This window comes from Diceros bicornis (genome assembly GCF_020826845.1).
Source record: "Diceros bicornis minor isolate mBicDic1 chromosome 32 unlocalized genomic scaffold, mDicBic1.mat.cur SUPER_32_unloc_2, whole genome shotgun sequence".
NCBI lineage: Eukaryota > Metazoa > Chordata > Mammalia > Perissodactyla > Rhinocerotidae > Diceros > Diceros bicornis.
This window is the reverse complement of record NW_026690908.1, coordinates 655567-670792: the sequence shown is the minus strand read 5'-3', so window position 1 is coordinate 670792 and position 15226 is coordinate 655567. Positions and strand designations below refer to the sequence as shown.

Sequence of the window (15226 nt, the reverse complement as noted above, 5' to 3'; positions counted from 1 at the left end):
ATTTTAACGATTTGTTCCTGCTTACTATTAGGTTAAAAAATCATATTAGAAATAAAGTGATAAGGGATGTACTTGCTTAATTTTTAATTTTTTTTAAGAAAAAGTCTTTTTCACATTTTGAAAAACTATTTATTTGTATTTATTTTATGCTGAATTTATTTGTGGGCCCAAAGCCTTTTTTTAATTAACTACCACCAATTCTTTTCAAACTCTTTCAAAAAGTTGAAGAGGAGAGAATACTTCTAAAGTCATCCTATGGGGTTAGCACTACCCTGATATGAAAGCCAAAGACACTAAGAGAAAAGAAAACCACAAGTCAGTATCTTTGATGAATATTGATACAGAAATCCTCAATGAAATAATAACTAACCAAATTCAGCAGCATATTAAAAGGATTATACATCATTTTTAAGTGGGATTTATTCCTGGAATACAAGGATGTTTCAATATATGAAAATGAATCAATGTAATAATCCACATTAACAGAATGAAGAAAAAAAACATGATCATCTCAATGGATGCAGAAAAAGACTTGACAAAACTAAACATGTTTTCATGTTAAAAACACCAGAAAACTCTCAGAGTAAAAGGAAGCTATTTCAACATAATAAAAGCCAGATATAGAAATACACAGAGAACATCATATTCAAAGTTGAAAGACTGAAAGCTTTTCCTCTAAGATCAGGAAAAAGGCAAGAATGCTCACTGTCACCACTTCTATTCAACATGGTGTTAGATGTTCTAGCCAAACCAATTAGGCACGAAAAAGAAAACAATAGCATCCAAATTGGAAAGGAAGAAGTAATATTATATTTGTTTACAAATATTATCTTATATGTTGAAACCCCTAAAAATTCCACAAAAAAATTGTTAGAACTGATAAATTCTGCAGAGCAGTGGGACACAAAATCAACATGCAAAAATTAGTTGTTCTTCTATACATTAATAATAAGTAATCTGAAAAAGAAATTTACAAACTTTACATTTTTATTTACAATATCATCAAAAAGAGTAAAATACCTAAGAATCAACTTACTCAAGGAGATAAAAATTCCAATGATGTTTTTTGCAAAAATAGAAAAATCTATCCTAAAATTCATATGGACTCTCAAGAGACTCTAAATAGCCAAAACAATGTAGAAAAAGAAGAACAAAGTTAGAGAAGTCACACTTCCTGATTTCAACTTACTACTAAGTAATCAAAACAGTGTGGTACTGGCATAAATACACACAACATACTAATGAAATAGTATAGAGAGCCCAGAAATAAACCTTTGCATATATGGTCAAATGATTTTTGACAAGGGTGCAAAGACCATTCATTGGAGAAAGGATATGTTTTTCAACAAATAGTGCTGGGAAAACTAGATGACCACATGCAAAAGAATGAGATTGGACCATTACCTTACACCATATACAAAAATTAACTCAAAATGGATCAAAGATCTAATGTTAGAGTTGAAGCTATAAAATCCTTAGAAGAAAACACAGGGTAAAACCTGCGTGTCATTGTCCAAACGCCATTGCCAACAATGATTTCTTTAATATGACACCAAAGACATAAGCAACAAAAAAACCCAACAAATTGGACTTCATCAACATGCAAGTTTTCTGTATCACAAGATACTATTAACAAAGTAAAAAGGCAACCCACAGAATAGTTGAAAATATATGCAAATCACATATCTGATAAGGGATTAATATCTAGAATATATAAAGAACTCCCACAACTCAACAATTAAAAAAACAACCCAATTTAAAAATGCACAAAGGACTTGAATAGACATTTCTCCAAAGATATAAAATGGCCAGTAAACACGTGAAAAGATGCTCAACATCACTAAGTATCAGGAAAATGCAAAATAAAACCACATTGGGAGATACCTCTTCACGCACATTAGGATAGTTTTACCATCACAAAATCAGAAAATAACAAGTGTTGGCAAGGATGTTGAAAAATTGGGACCCTTGTGCTTGGATGGTGAGAATACAAACTGTGGAAAACAGTATGACAGTTCCTTCAAAAATTAAAAATAGAATTACCATATGATCTAGAAATTCTACCTATGGGTTCTGAAATAATAGAAAATATATGCATGGATCTCTGCCTCCAGTTCCTGGCACAGAGCTCCTAAAACCCTTGTAATTTCCTAAATGATAAGAACACTAGGAGAATCATTTGTTCTATTGAGGCAACTCGGGGTGGGCTCTTGGATGGCTCCTGGATGGGGGCTGGTCACCAGAAAGACCAAGCCCCGATTAGAAGCTTGGAATTTTTAGTCCTACCCCTTATCCTCGAGAGAGGGGAGAGGGGCTAGAAACTGAGTTAATAATTGATCATGCCTACATGAGGGAGCCTCCATAAAAATCCCAATAGAATGAGGTTCAGAGAGCTTCCAGATTGGCCATGACAAGGAGTGCTTGGAGAGTGGTGCTCCTGGAGATGGCATGAAAGCTCTGTGCCCCTTCTCCATACCTTTTCCTATGCACCACTTCCATCAGGCTGTTCTTGAGTTATATCCTTTTATAATAAACTGGTGATCTAGTAAATGTTTCTCTGAGTTTTGTGAACCACTCTAGCAAATTAATCAAACCCAAGGAGGAGGTTGTGGGACTCTCTGGTTTACAGTCATTCAGTCAGAAGTATAGGTAACAGCTTGGGCTTGTAACTGGCATCTGAAGTTGAGGTGAGGTGGGTGGGTGTGCAGTCTTATAGGACTGAGACCTCAACCTGTGGAATCGGATGTATCTCTGGATTGACAGTATCAAATTGAGTTGAATTATCTAATGACCAGCTGGCATTCCAAGTATTGCTTGTTGGAGGTGTGGGGAACCCTCCCACATGTGAAAAAATGAATCTCAGAACACCATATATGGATATAAACCCAAAAGAACTGAACGCATATATAAAGACATATACATACACCCGTGTTCTTAACAGCGTTATTCAAAATAAGCAGAAGCTGGAAGCAGGCCAGGTGTCCATAAACAGATGAATTGACAAAAATATGTGTATACACACAGTGGAATACCATTCACCCTTAAAAAGGATGGAATTCTGACACATTCTATGACATGGATGAACCTTGAGGACTTTATGCTAAGTGAAATAAAGCCAGCCACAAAAGGAAAAATACTGTATGATTCCACTCATATAAGGCACTTAGAGTAGTCAAATTCATAGGAATAGAAAGGAAAATGGTGGTTTCCAGGGGCAAGAGGGAGGGACAACAGGGAGTTGTTTCTTAATGGCTACAGAGTTTCAGTGCAAGGTGAAAATAGATCTGTGGATGGTTGGAGGTTATCACTACACAATAATGTGAATTTACTGAATGTCACTGAACTGTACACTTAAAAATGGATAAAGTGGTCAATTTCATGTTATGCATATTTTATGACCATTTAACAACATTAATTATTTTCAACAAATGAACAAACACTAGCTACATGCAATAACATAGATGAATATCACAACCATAACGCTGCATAAAAGAAATTATATTCAAAAGGCTATACATTTTATAATTCCATTTATATAAAATACAAAAAAGAAACAAAACCAAGGTCTAGGTTCCAGTAATAGTGGAGTAGCTTGTTGAACTAACACTCTCACAGATAATGATAAAATCTGCATGAAATATTATATATATTTATATAGAATCACGTATCTATATGTAATACACATATAATAAATGTGTATATGTGTGTACGCATAAATCTCTTCCAAAGGCAAGCAGAACTGAGGGGAAGTCTTCCCTTGAATCATGGGAATTTTACCAGGAGATATTTGCAAGCTTGAGTCTTTGCCTCAAAGCATTCTAAAATCTGTACATGGCCCAGACAGGGGAAAAACTACAGTATTACTTGTAATGTTAGAGGATGTATTTTGGGGCTGGCAGAGCAGCTGGAAAGTTAGGAGAGAAATTCTGGAAGGGAGGGAACCACAAAGAGGAAAATCTTAAAATATGTATGAAAGTCTGCCCCCCACACACTACCCAATTGGCAGATCTTTGGACAACACACATGCAGGGTAGACCCCAGAGGGTGTAGTGTAAAAACAGCAGTTGGAAAATGAAAGAACTGAATGAGGATTTCAGCTATGTCCACTGTAAAGGAGAGAGGATTGCAGTTTCAGTCCAGCCAAGTTAACACCCTGTTAGAAAAATAACAACACTCTTCAAAGGGATACAATAGAATCCAGAGTCTCTATAACTATCATCCATGGTTTCCAGTACATAATTTAAAAAATCATGAGATTTGAAGAAATAGGAAAATATAATCCATATACGACCAAAAGCGGGCAGTAGAAATTATTCCCAAGGTGTTGCAATTAGCAGACAAGAATGAGAAAGCAGCTTTTATAAAGATGATCATGGTGGTAAAGAAAAATATTCTCATAATGAATGAACAGATGTAGAAACTGAGCAGAGAAATGGAAATTACAAAAAAGAACCAAATAGGAAGATGAAATACAGAAAATATTTTTGAGTTTACAGGTAGATTCGAAACAGTAGAAGAAACATGAAGATAGAGCAATAGAAATTATCCAATCTGAAGAAAAGAATGTAAAAGTTTTGAAGAAAATTGAAGACAGCCTTAAGATCTGTGAGATGAGTGATTCCCCATCAGAGAGGGGAGAGACAAAAAATTAAATGAGGCAGAAAGGCAAATCAATAAATAATAGCATAAAACTTACAAAATTTGGTGAAAAATCTAAAATTTTAGATCCAAGAAAGGAAACCCACAAAATAAAATACAAACTAAAACCATACCTAGGCACAGGATAGTCAAGCTGCTAAAATCCAAAGATAAAAAGAAAATCTTGAAAGCAGTCAGGGAAATACATATGTACAGGGGAAGACATTACATACAGGGAGAAATAATGTGACTGATGGATGATATATTATCAAAAACAAAAGAGACAAATCAACAACAAAATGACATTTCTCAAGTGCAGAAAGAAAACCCCAAAGTCAACACAGGATTCTATATTTAGCGGAACTCACTTTCAAAAAGGAAGCAGAAGCCACAATAAGAGACCACACACCTATTAGGTGGCTAAAATAAAAAATAAAATTGCAAATACCAAGTGCTGGTGAGGACTAGGAGCAACTAGAACTGGGAATGCTACATGATAGTTGCATTCGGAAAACAGTTTAGCAGGTTCTTATAAAGTTAAACATACACTTATTATATGACTCAGATATCCCACTCCTAGAGATTTACTAAAGCAAATTGAAAACTAATGTTTAAACAAAAATCTTTGTGTGAATCTTCATACCCATTTTATTCATAATCGCGAAAAGCTGGCAACAAACTAAATGTCCTTCATCAGGTGAATGGAGAAAGAAACTGGTGCGTCAGTACATTAGAATCCACTTGACAATAAAAAGGATAAACTCTTGATTCACACAACAACATGGATGAATCTTGGATGCATTTCTCTAAGTGAAGGAAGCCAGATTCAAAAGGCAATATAATATATGATTCCATTTATATGACTTTCTAGAAAAGGCAGCATTACAGGGATGGAAAATGAACAGTGGTTGCCAAGGGATGGAGTGGGGGAAGGGGTTGACTACAAAGAGACAGTATGGGAGAATTTTGGGAGTGAAAGGAACAGCTCTGTGTGGTACCGTGGACGTGGATACATGACCATAAAGTTGTCAAAACCCATAGAACTGTACACCGCATAGAGTGAATTTTACTCTGCAAATTTTAAAAATCAATCAGGATGCTGGGGAACTCAGATGGAATGCAGTGACAAATGAATCTCACTGTATTACAAGCATGTGACATAACCACACAGAAGGGGTGGGGATGAAAGGTCCTGACCTAAGTAACTTTGAAAGACAGTGTTTTGATGGGATACTGTAAAACTAAAGTACTGTACAAAAACACTGTACTCTAGGTGGTAAATGTGTTTTTCATAAGGGTATGGATTAGCAATTCTGAAACTAATGACACATTAGTAAATATATTGTAGGTAACAGTTTCTCACTGTTGGTGAAAGAAGTTACAAATAAACAAAAGGGGAATGCTGGAATAAACTCTGTGGTGCTGGATTGGACTTGGAAGTATCAGTATGAATCCATGTCTCTTTTAATATATCTATCCAGATAGATAGATAGATTGATAGATAGATTGATAGATTGACATATCGATAGGAAGATGTGTATATACCTGAGTTTATAGTCATACATACATTCCCAAGCTCTGCTGAGAGGGTCTAGAAGCAGTGACACCCTAGTATCAATGAGCACACCTAGCTCCCAGATCTTGGTTTCTAAATATCATTCTCCAATAAAAAGAACCATGTTTTCTTGGAGAAATGGCTAATTCTAGATCTGGGGATGGGAAATAGAATATGAGGCTGGAGCTTCTTGTAGTGACAGAAAGTAGGAAAGTGCTTTAAAAAAAAACACAGAAAATGATGAGATGTGTCAAAAGGAATCAATCTTAAAGACTTCCCAACGGCTCAAGCTGGAAAACTGAGAGCAACAAAATAAATAATGGTAGCATTGGATTATTACCCAGAGAATAAAATAAATATCCATGAGTCTATACTGATATAAAGAAGATTAAATAAGAAAGGAAGAAAGAAAAAAAAGGGGGTGAAGAATGAGAGAAAGAGAGAAAGAAAGGAAGAAGGAAGGGAGAGGGAGGGGGGGAATCTTCCTCACAGAATTCCAAATAATAAACGCGGCTGGATAGCATGAAATAGAAAATCGCCACTAGAACACCACAGTAATAATTACTGTGGGCAAGACTGACTAATGAATGCAAAAACTGTGAGTGAAACTTAAAGAAGAAACAGTACATTTGCAGATCCTCAAAGCATTTCCCTCCCAATACTTAACATTTTTCTCTTAATTTCATTAAAAGACCTATGACTATTTAAAGAAAAATCATAACACTGTATTGTGGGATTTATAACATGGGGATATGTAAAATTTATGACAACAATAGCACAAAGGACAGACAGAGGTAAATGGAACTGTTCTGTAGCAAGGCTTCCATATTTTACATTGATTAAACTGCTGCACTATTAAGTCTAGGTAGGCTGTGATATGTTAAAGATGAATATTGTAATCTGGACCAACCACTAAAAAATGCAAAAGTGTGTCACTTAAATGCTAATAAAGGAATCAAACAGCATACAAAAAGCGTTTGTAGAAGAATGTTCGCAGGAGATGACCTGCACATCACCAGGAGGAAGATGAGCGCACTGTGGGGCATCCACAGAGCAGAACGCCCTCAGCCATGCCGAGGAACAAACCCTGACACACACTTGCTGGGTGAGACTCATCAACCTCGTGCCGAGGGAGGCAAGCTGGACAGAAAACAATACACGTGGGATGAATTCAGCCAAGATGAACCTATGGTGAAAAATCCAGAACAGTGATTGCCTCGGGGGAAGGAAAAAATTGCCTGGGAAGGAACAGGAAGGAGTTTTCTGGGGGTGATGGAAATACTTTATTCTTAAAGGGGTGAAGGTTATATGGGCATGTTTATTTGCCAAAACTGTATGATTGAGATTTGTGCCTTTCAGTGTGCGTACATCTAACCCCCCCACACACATAAAAAGGACTAAAAGAATAATAAAGTGAGGTGGGAATGGGAGGGAGTGTGGATAAAACAAAAATGGCAGATGATTAGTAGTTGTTGAAGTTGGGTGATGGGCCTACTATGCTATTTTGTTTATTTTGTATATTGTTTAAATTGTCCTGTAATAAAACACTTGTATAAGAAGACAAACTCGATATACAGTGTTTGCTGGTAAGATATTGGTTACCTTTGGGGAGGATGGAGGGAGAAAGGGATTGTCGGGGCCTGAATGAACCTGGTGCTAGTTCTTGGTCACACAAATGTGTTCACTTTGTAATAATTCTTTGAGGTTTACACGGATGACTTCTGCATATATTTCTGTACGAATGTTATACATCAATAAACACTTTAAATCCTGAATATTTTCACAAAGATACTAACTCAGTATCTGAGAATAACAGCAGTGTTTTGTTTTAAAGTGGAACACATTCACTCATGACACCATCAGATGGATTTTAATACTCCCAAGTATCTATTAATGCCCTCACCCTTGCTTGGCCCGCTGGGTCTTTCCATTTTTGCCTCAATTTGGCAAGTGGCATGGCTTTGAGTTTTTATGACGCAATCTTTTTCCAACAATGTCCATCCCCACAATGATGCTCACCAAGGCCTTGACATCTAGCACAGTGCCGTCTTCACAGCAATCACTCAAGAATTGTGGGACTGGGTTGAATGAGGAACAAAACGAGGAGCAACGATGTTCATAACTTATGTCTAGGTGCCATATCGTGACTTAGGAAATTGGTAGGATTTTTTGATAGATTTGCTATGCTTTCTAATTTTTCCTATTTAAAACAATGGGAAATAGAGTCTCAGAGTTCTTTCTCAGAGAAAGTCTGACATTTTAGGCACAGATTACTGACAACTATTAATGGTATATGACTTTCCCACCTCATCTTAGTTTTAAGTTTTTAATTCCTTACCTTGGAAATGACCTAACTTCGCTTCTTCCAAATCTTGTAGTAATACTGATACTCCAGAAAGTTGGGCCACGGATATTCTGCTGTTGTGCGTCCTCCCTGCAAAGAAGTGGAGCTGTGCATCCACCAGTCTAGAAGGGTGTGGTGCTGTAGTATTTGGAGTCAATCAAAGAAGCTAAGTGGAAAAACGACTCAAGAGAATTATCGCTATAACCCCCAAGAGCAACAAATTATTTTGCTTAATTATTTTGTGATTCTGAGGGTATATTTAAAAAGGGATATTAAAACTGGTTCCCAAGGAGCCAGCCCTATAGCAGAGCAGAAATTGCATATTACCTTCCTGCACAAACTTCCCTGACATTGTGAGAAGGACCAACGGGAAGTTTCAGGTCTATTGCCTGTGTTAATGAGGCCAAGAGGTCCACACCAGTATAAGGAAGTCCAGTGAACAAGCCTGTGTGCAGCATCAGAGAAGGGGCATGCATGTGGTCCCTTGAAGTGGCTTAGGGGTCACTTACCAGTGCACTTTAGTTTCCCGTCTGTATATGCAAGAATTGGGGCTGTCCACTGTGATGTTTTATCCTTTTTGTGACATGGCTCACGGCAGTCCTTCAAAGATGCCTGACCAAGGTAGAGGCCCTTCAGGCAGGCGGGGTCCAAAGGGAGGATCTCTGCAGCGACCCTGACCATGGAGTCCAAAGGGAGGATCATGGCAGCCTGGAGGGATGGAGGGGATAGTAGGACAAGCGGTCTTGAAAAGGCAAATTCCAGGATCCCAGTCACCCGGTATTTCCATTTTAGATATTGAATTTACATTTCAAATACTGGCCAGAGAGCTTCAAGGAGGGCTGCAAGCATCTTCAGCAAGAGCCAGGCTGGTGAGCCCCACCCCTACCTGAGTACCGGCCTCAAGGGATGCAGCCCAACAACGCTGTGCGAACTCCGGGTGGTGGGCAGGGCATGGAGTGTGGGCGTGGTAGAGAGAAGAGGTAGGATAGAGGGTGGGGTGGACAAGGAGAGGAGTGGGGCCCAGGGGTGGAGGGACAAGGAGGGAGTTGGGGCCCCTAGCTGTGCATGCTGGGAGCATTTGTCTCTCAACCGCTCCTGGCTGGGAGTTTGCAGGACTACAGGACTACAACTCCCAGGATGCTCTGGGAACAGGGCGGTGCCTAGCCCTGAGGGGAGAAGCAAGGCAGTGTGCTCTTGGCCAAGGGCCAAACCACCATTGGCTGCGGACTCTGGTCCTGCACCTGCTCCACGTGGACTGAGTCCCAAAGGGATGTGACAGGACGAGAGGGACCAAGGAGTTAGGAGGGTGTGGCGGCTGCATGGGCAGCCGCGGGCCTGCATCGTGCAACCGCTTTTGTCCAAAATTGAAGCCGGACTCACGTCTATTCCACACCGCCTCCCTCCGTTGCTTGATTCCTCCTCCCACCTGCATGCCTGTGGGTCTTTCCACAGCCTCCTACCTAGTCCAGGGCCAGGTGCTTCTCTAAAGTGCTTATGGGAACTGGTTTGACATCCCAGAAACTTTCCTCTGCCTGCTGCCCTCTGCCTTCTCCAGCCAAAGTGCCATCATTTCATCAGCTTCTGGGAAAAATTCACCCTTGTGACCCCTCTTGCAAGTGCAATTTAAGAGCTTTGCAGGGTGGTAACATTGGCTGTTGCTTGCCTTTTTCGCAGATGTGGAAGTTGAGGCATCCGTGAGGTTAATCATTGGTTTTCCCAGGATCCGCCAAGAGCAGAGGAGAACAACCCAATTCCCACGCAAGTCTAGTAGAACATTTTCACCAACACATTCCAGTGCAGAGGCCTCTGAAACAGCATCCTTAAGATGAGAATAGCTTAAGCATTTTGCCATTTAGATTGATAGCCTAATCTCAGCTCAGGCCTGAGGGCCAGTCTCTCAGGGACATGGGTGACGACTCTGATCCCTCAGGAAGAGACTGGTGGTCCAGCTTTGGGAGAGGGATGTTCAAGGTCGACAGCACTTGGGCAGCATTTGAAACCCATCAGCTTTAACATCTCTGCTTTGGATTCCGGCAAGGTTCCAGGATAAACACGCCTAGGGATAGTCAGATGTACCATATTCTTTAAAAGTTGTTTAGAGTAGTGAAAGGAACAGAGCATAAAATATCCTGCTTATTTGCAAAAGATGAAATGCAACCAAGACCTTGTTTTTTTCTTTTTTTTTTTGTGAGGAAGATCAGCCCTGAGTTAACATCCACGCTAATCCTCCTCTTTTTGCTGAGGAAGACCGGCTCTGAGCTAACATCTATTTCCAATCCTCCTCCTTTTTTTTCCCCAAAGCCCCAGTAGATAGTTGTACGTCATAGTTGCACATCCTTCTAGTTGCTGTATGTGGGATGCAGCCTCAGCATGGTTGGACAAGCAGTGCATCAGTGCGTGCCCTGGATCCGAACCTGGGCCACCAATAGCAGAGCGCGCTTACCTAACCGCTAAGCCACCGGGCCTGCACAAGACCTTCTTGTTAATTTTTTTCTGCTCATTCTCTATTGGAATCATTGTATCATTACATGATAATTTATTCCTCAAACCTGTAGGATGGCGAGCTAAAAGAAAATCAAATTTCAATGGCTTCTTTTCTTTGAAGGACCAAGATGTTCTTTCACACTTGGAATCCGGATTAGAGGATAAATCCATCAAATCAATGGAAACAAGCTAAGAAATGGACAGAGGAAGCCATCTGCCTCGATCTCCTGGGTTACATGTAGATTCAGGGGTCTTGAGTGTGGCTTCAGAGCAGCTAAATTTTATCTATTTCTCCCCTTCCTTCTCTCCAGCTGATCTCAGTCTTGACTATCATATTTTAAAGACCAATTATAGTTATTTACATGAGTTTCTTGTTCATTATTGCAGAGTAATAATCAGGCATACCATTAAATATCATTTAATTGACCTAATTTAATTTGTTGTACCTTATAAATGATTAGAACACTAACTTTATTTCAGAGTTTGATATTCACCAAATGTGTTAATCTGCTTACAACTGCCATGTGTCTCACTCCTCTTAGATGTGCATCTTTGGCCCATCACAAGATTTTAATGAATGAAATCATCATAAATTAAGATAATGTACTGTCTTTTGGATGATAGGGAGGCATATGGGTCCATTTTGGAAATATGTCCATCTGTCTTTGCTCCCCATGGGAAGTTTCTGGTCACTAGGTCTCCAGGTGGCTTGCACAAGCCCTAGGTCTGTAATAGTTTGGTGCCTCTCCTTCTACTTGGGGTAGAAATAAAAGAGATCAGAGATACTTACTAAAGTTTTGGTTGCATGAAGTCTTCGATGAAGAATATCCATACATATTGTTCTGGATAGCTCTCTGTTCCTAAGAGTACTAGTTACTTTAAGGGCTTGTCAGGAACCGTGAAAGGTATGATATTTTACCTTACCTGCAAGCTAATAAGTCAGCCTATCATGGTCTTATAGATGTTGGCAAAAGATACGAGACCCGTGGGTCAGAGACAAAGGACTTAATGACACAGCAATAGCAGTGGCCAGAGTATCAACATTTGCACTGGTTCACTAAATCCCACTTCCTACAGGGTAATACACAGTGGGCCAGGTGACATGCAGAAGGTTGCAAGAACACAGAGCTTAAGGAACTCTAATCTTTGATAATGGGCAGGACGTCTGCTGACCTTTGTGCCGGGGAGGGGTGTTATTTTTATTATACTGGGCAGTAAGCAAGCCTGCCCTTTGCTCCAGAGGAGGCCACTATTTCTATCTTCCAAGGCTGACAGCTCTACACACATCCTTGAAAAGATATCCTGGTTTCACTGGCTTTCAAAGATAAGCTTGACTGAGACTCGATCATCATTCAGTTCTTCTGTTTCCTTTATTGAGATTGTGCAAATATGCTCTTTTCTCTGTAAAGTTCACTAACTTTATTCATACATAAGGGATGCTTTTGGTTTTATTTATTAAGTTGAGATTTTCGTATTAGAGCAAATGAACTATTATGGGTTGGATCTGAAAGTATGCTTTTCCAGGAAAAATGTGAAAGAAGATCAGTGCTCACAGAACTCTGCCACAAGGATCTGATAGCAACTTAAATGATTTTAATTTGAATACTGTTTTGTACAACTTTCTTCCATCTTACTTCATCCTCTCTGCTTCCTGTAACTCCCATATGGGAATGGGGCAGTTTCAGGGATTCACTGAACTCATTTACAATATTCACATCATTTTGTCTGTTGTGTTTTTTTAATTGAGCTAAAGTTGACATACAACATTATATTAGTTTCAGGGGTACAACGTAATGATTCAATGTTTGAGTATATATTGAAATGATCAGCACAATAAGTCCAGTTAACATCTGTCCCCGTATATAGTTACAAAATTTTCTCATGTGATGAGGACATGGCGTATTTCAAGATGCAGAAGAATCAACGATGATGTCATACTTTTCCATATACAGCTTGATGAATTTGGACATAAGTATACACCCTTGAGACTGTCACCACCATCAAGGCCACAAACATATCCATCACCTCCCAAAGTTTTCTCTCACTTCCTTTATTACTATCATTCTGAGGTAAGATCTCTTAAGATCTACTCTATTAGCAAATGTGATGTATGCAATACAGTCTTGTTACCTGTAGGCCCTATGCTGTAGCCTACATCTCCAGAACTTATCTATCTTGATAACTGAAACTGTATCCTTTGACCATCAGCACCCGAATTCTCCATCCTCCCAGCCCCTGGCAACCACCATTCTAACCTCTGCTTGTATGAGTTTAACTACTTTAGATTCCACATATAAGTATTTGCCTTTCTCTGTCTGCCTTATTTCACTTTGCATAATGATTTCTAGGTGCATCCATGTTGTCAAAAATGGCAGGAATTCCTTCTTTTTTCAAGGTTGACTAATATTCCATTTCTTTATCCTTTCATTCATCAGTGACATTCAGGTTACTTCCATGTCTTGGCTATTGTAAATTAGCTGCAATGAACATTAGAGTGCAGGTATCTCGTTGAGACCCTGATGTCAATTCCTGTGAGTATATACCAGAAGTGGGATTGCTGGATCATATGCAAGTTTTAATTTTTGGAGGAAGCTCCATACTGTTTTCCATAATGGCTGTACTAGTTTACATTCCCACAAGGGTTTCTTTTTTCCACATCCTCACCAACATTTGCCATCTTTAGTTTTTTTGATAATCGCCATCTCAACAGGTGTGAAGTGATAGCTTACTGTGGTTTTGATTTGCATTCCCTGATTAGTGATGCCGAACACCTTTTCAGACACCTATTGGCCACTTGTATGTCTTCATTGGAAAAAGTCTATTCTTCTCCCTTGCCCATTTTTTAATTGATTTTTCTTTTTGTTATTGACTCAACACAAAAAAGGAGAACAAAATTTTCAGGCATTATGGGTGCTTCCCAGTTGATGCAGATGGTTTTGTATTTACAGTGGTACCAAAAGATTATGTTTCCTGCTTTTTCTTCAGCTTGTTATAAGACCAGCAGTAGCTGCAGCATGGCAGATAATCGGGATCATCTGGGTTTGGAGGTTTACAACATAAATGAGTGGTAAGGAATTTTTTATTATTCCAAGGAAATTATTGAGATCATAGTCCATGGAATCCAGGATTGATAGGTGTAGGAGGAAATTAAGGTGAGGATCGGTGATCTGGCATTACTTCTGATCTTGAGGGACAGGTATCTACTGTATGAGTGTTTGAATAAAAGTATTAGAGATCAGTAATTTGTGGTGGGTTAATATGTTTTCTGAATTATTTACTTTGAACATAACCATTTGGATTATGTGAACATCTGGGATATGGGAGTAAGTCCCTAACAGGGGGCGGTTGACAATGTCACTATTGATTTAACTTCTATGAACACCGAGTGGTCAATGGATTAAGCAAATGAGTAGTCAGAAAACACAGAAATGGTAGGATTTGGGATTTAGTAAAGGACTGGGGACCGACTGTCCTGAGAGGGAGTGCCAGGACTTGTGCGGTTGAGAGTGACAAGGACAAGAAGACAATAGAAACACACTCAAACAAGGAGGGGGTGTTAACAGGATGGAGGGAGAGAAATGATCTGGAGTAGCCTTGAATTTTGACCTTGAGCTTTCTGTTCTTGATGCAAATCTGCCTGATGACATCCCAGGACACAGGTCAGATCCCCAGATAGAGGGAGGGTGGAAGTACAAAACAGCCAGGATAATTGTCCTAAAAAGGCAGGCTTCCTTTATCATTTGACCCAATTTCATGATTTATTTTTGCAGGGTAAAAGGAAAAGAAGGATGATAGTCATGTCTTCACAGAGGAAGCAGCGTAACTGTGGGAACTAGTCCAAACCAAAGCCTGGTTTAAGCATCTCCATCCCTTTGAGGATGTCCAGTGACATATTCAAGAGGCCGGTGACTAGAATCCCATCCCATCCTGGCAATGAAGGGTCTCTAGGAGGACACCTTGGACCAGCCCCACCAGGTCTGCTGGCCCGAGAGACCACAAGGACTCCAGGCCTGCAGCAGTGCAGCACAACTAGTAAGTCCTTTCAATCTTGCCAAAGTGTTGCAAAAACTTGCACCTAGTCACACAGGTGAATCCCTTCCAGGTGTGCTCCCAGGTGGTCTGCACTCCAGGTCCCATGCCCACTCCTGCTGGTCTTCAGATTTGGCAGGGATGACTCCAGGAGCTGATCTGGGCATTCCACAGCT

At 39.6% G+C, this 15226-nt stretch overlaps 1 protein-coding gene across 1 annotated transcript in view; it reads right to left on the bottom strand.

Annotated features, from left to right (window-relative positions):
• Window positions 1–7597: 7597 nt before the first annotated feature.
• The window catches only part of LOC131402214 (ral-GDS-related protein-like), a 353959-nt gene continuing 346330 nt past the window's right edge, over window positions 7598–15226 (bottom strand). The window contains exon 2 of the transcript XR_009218419.1: window positions 7598–8703. The gene's annotated coding sequence lies outside the window, so the exon portion shown is untranslated. The remainder of the gene's footprint in view (window positions 8704–15226) is intronic.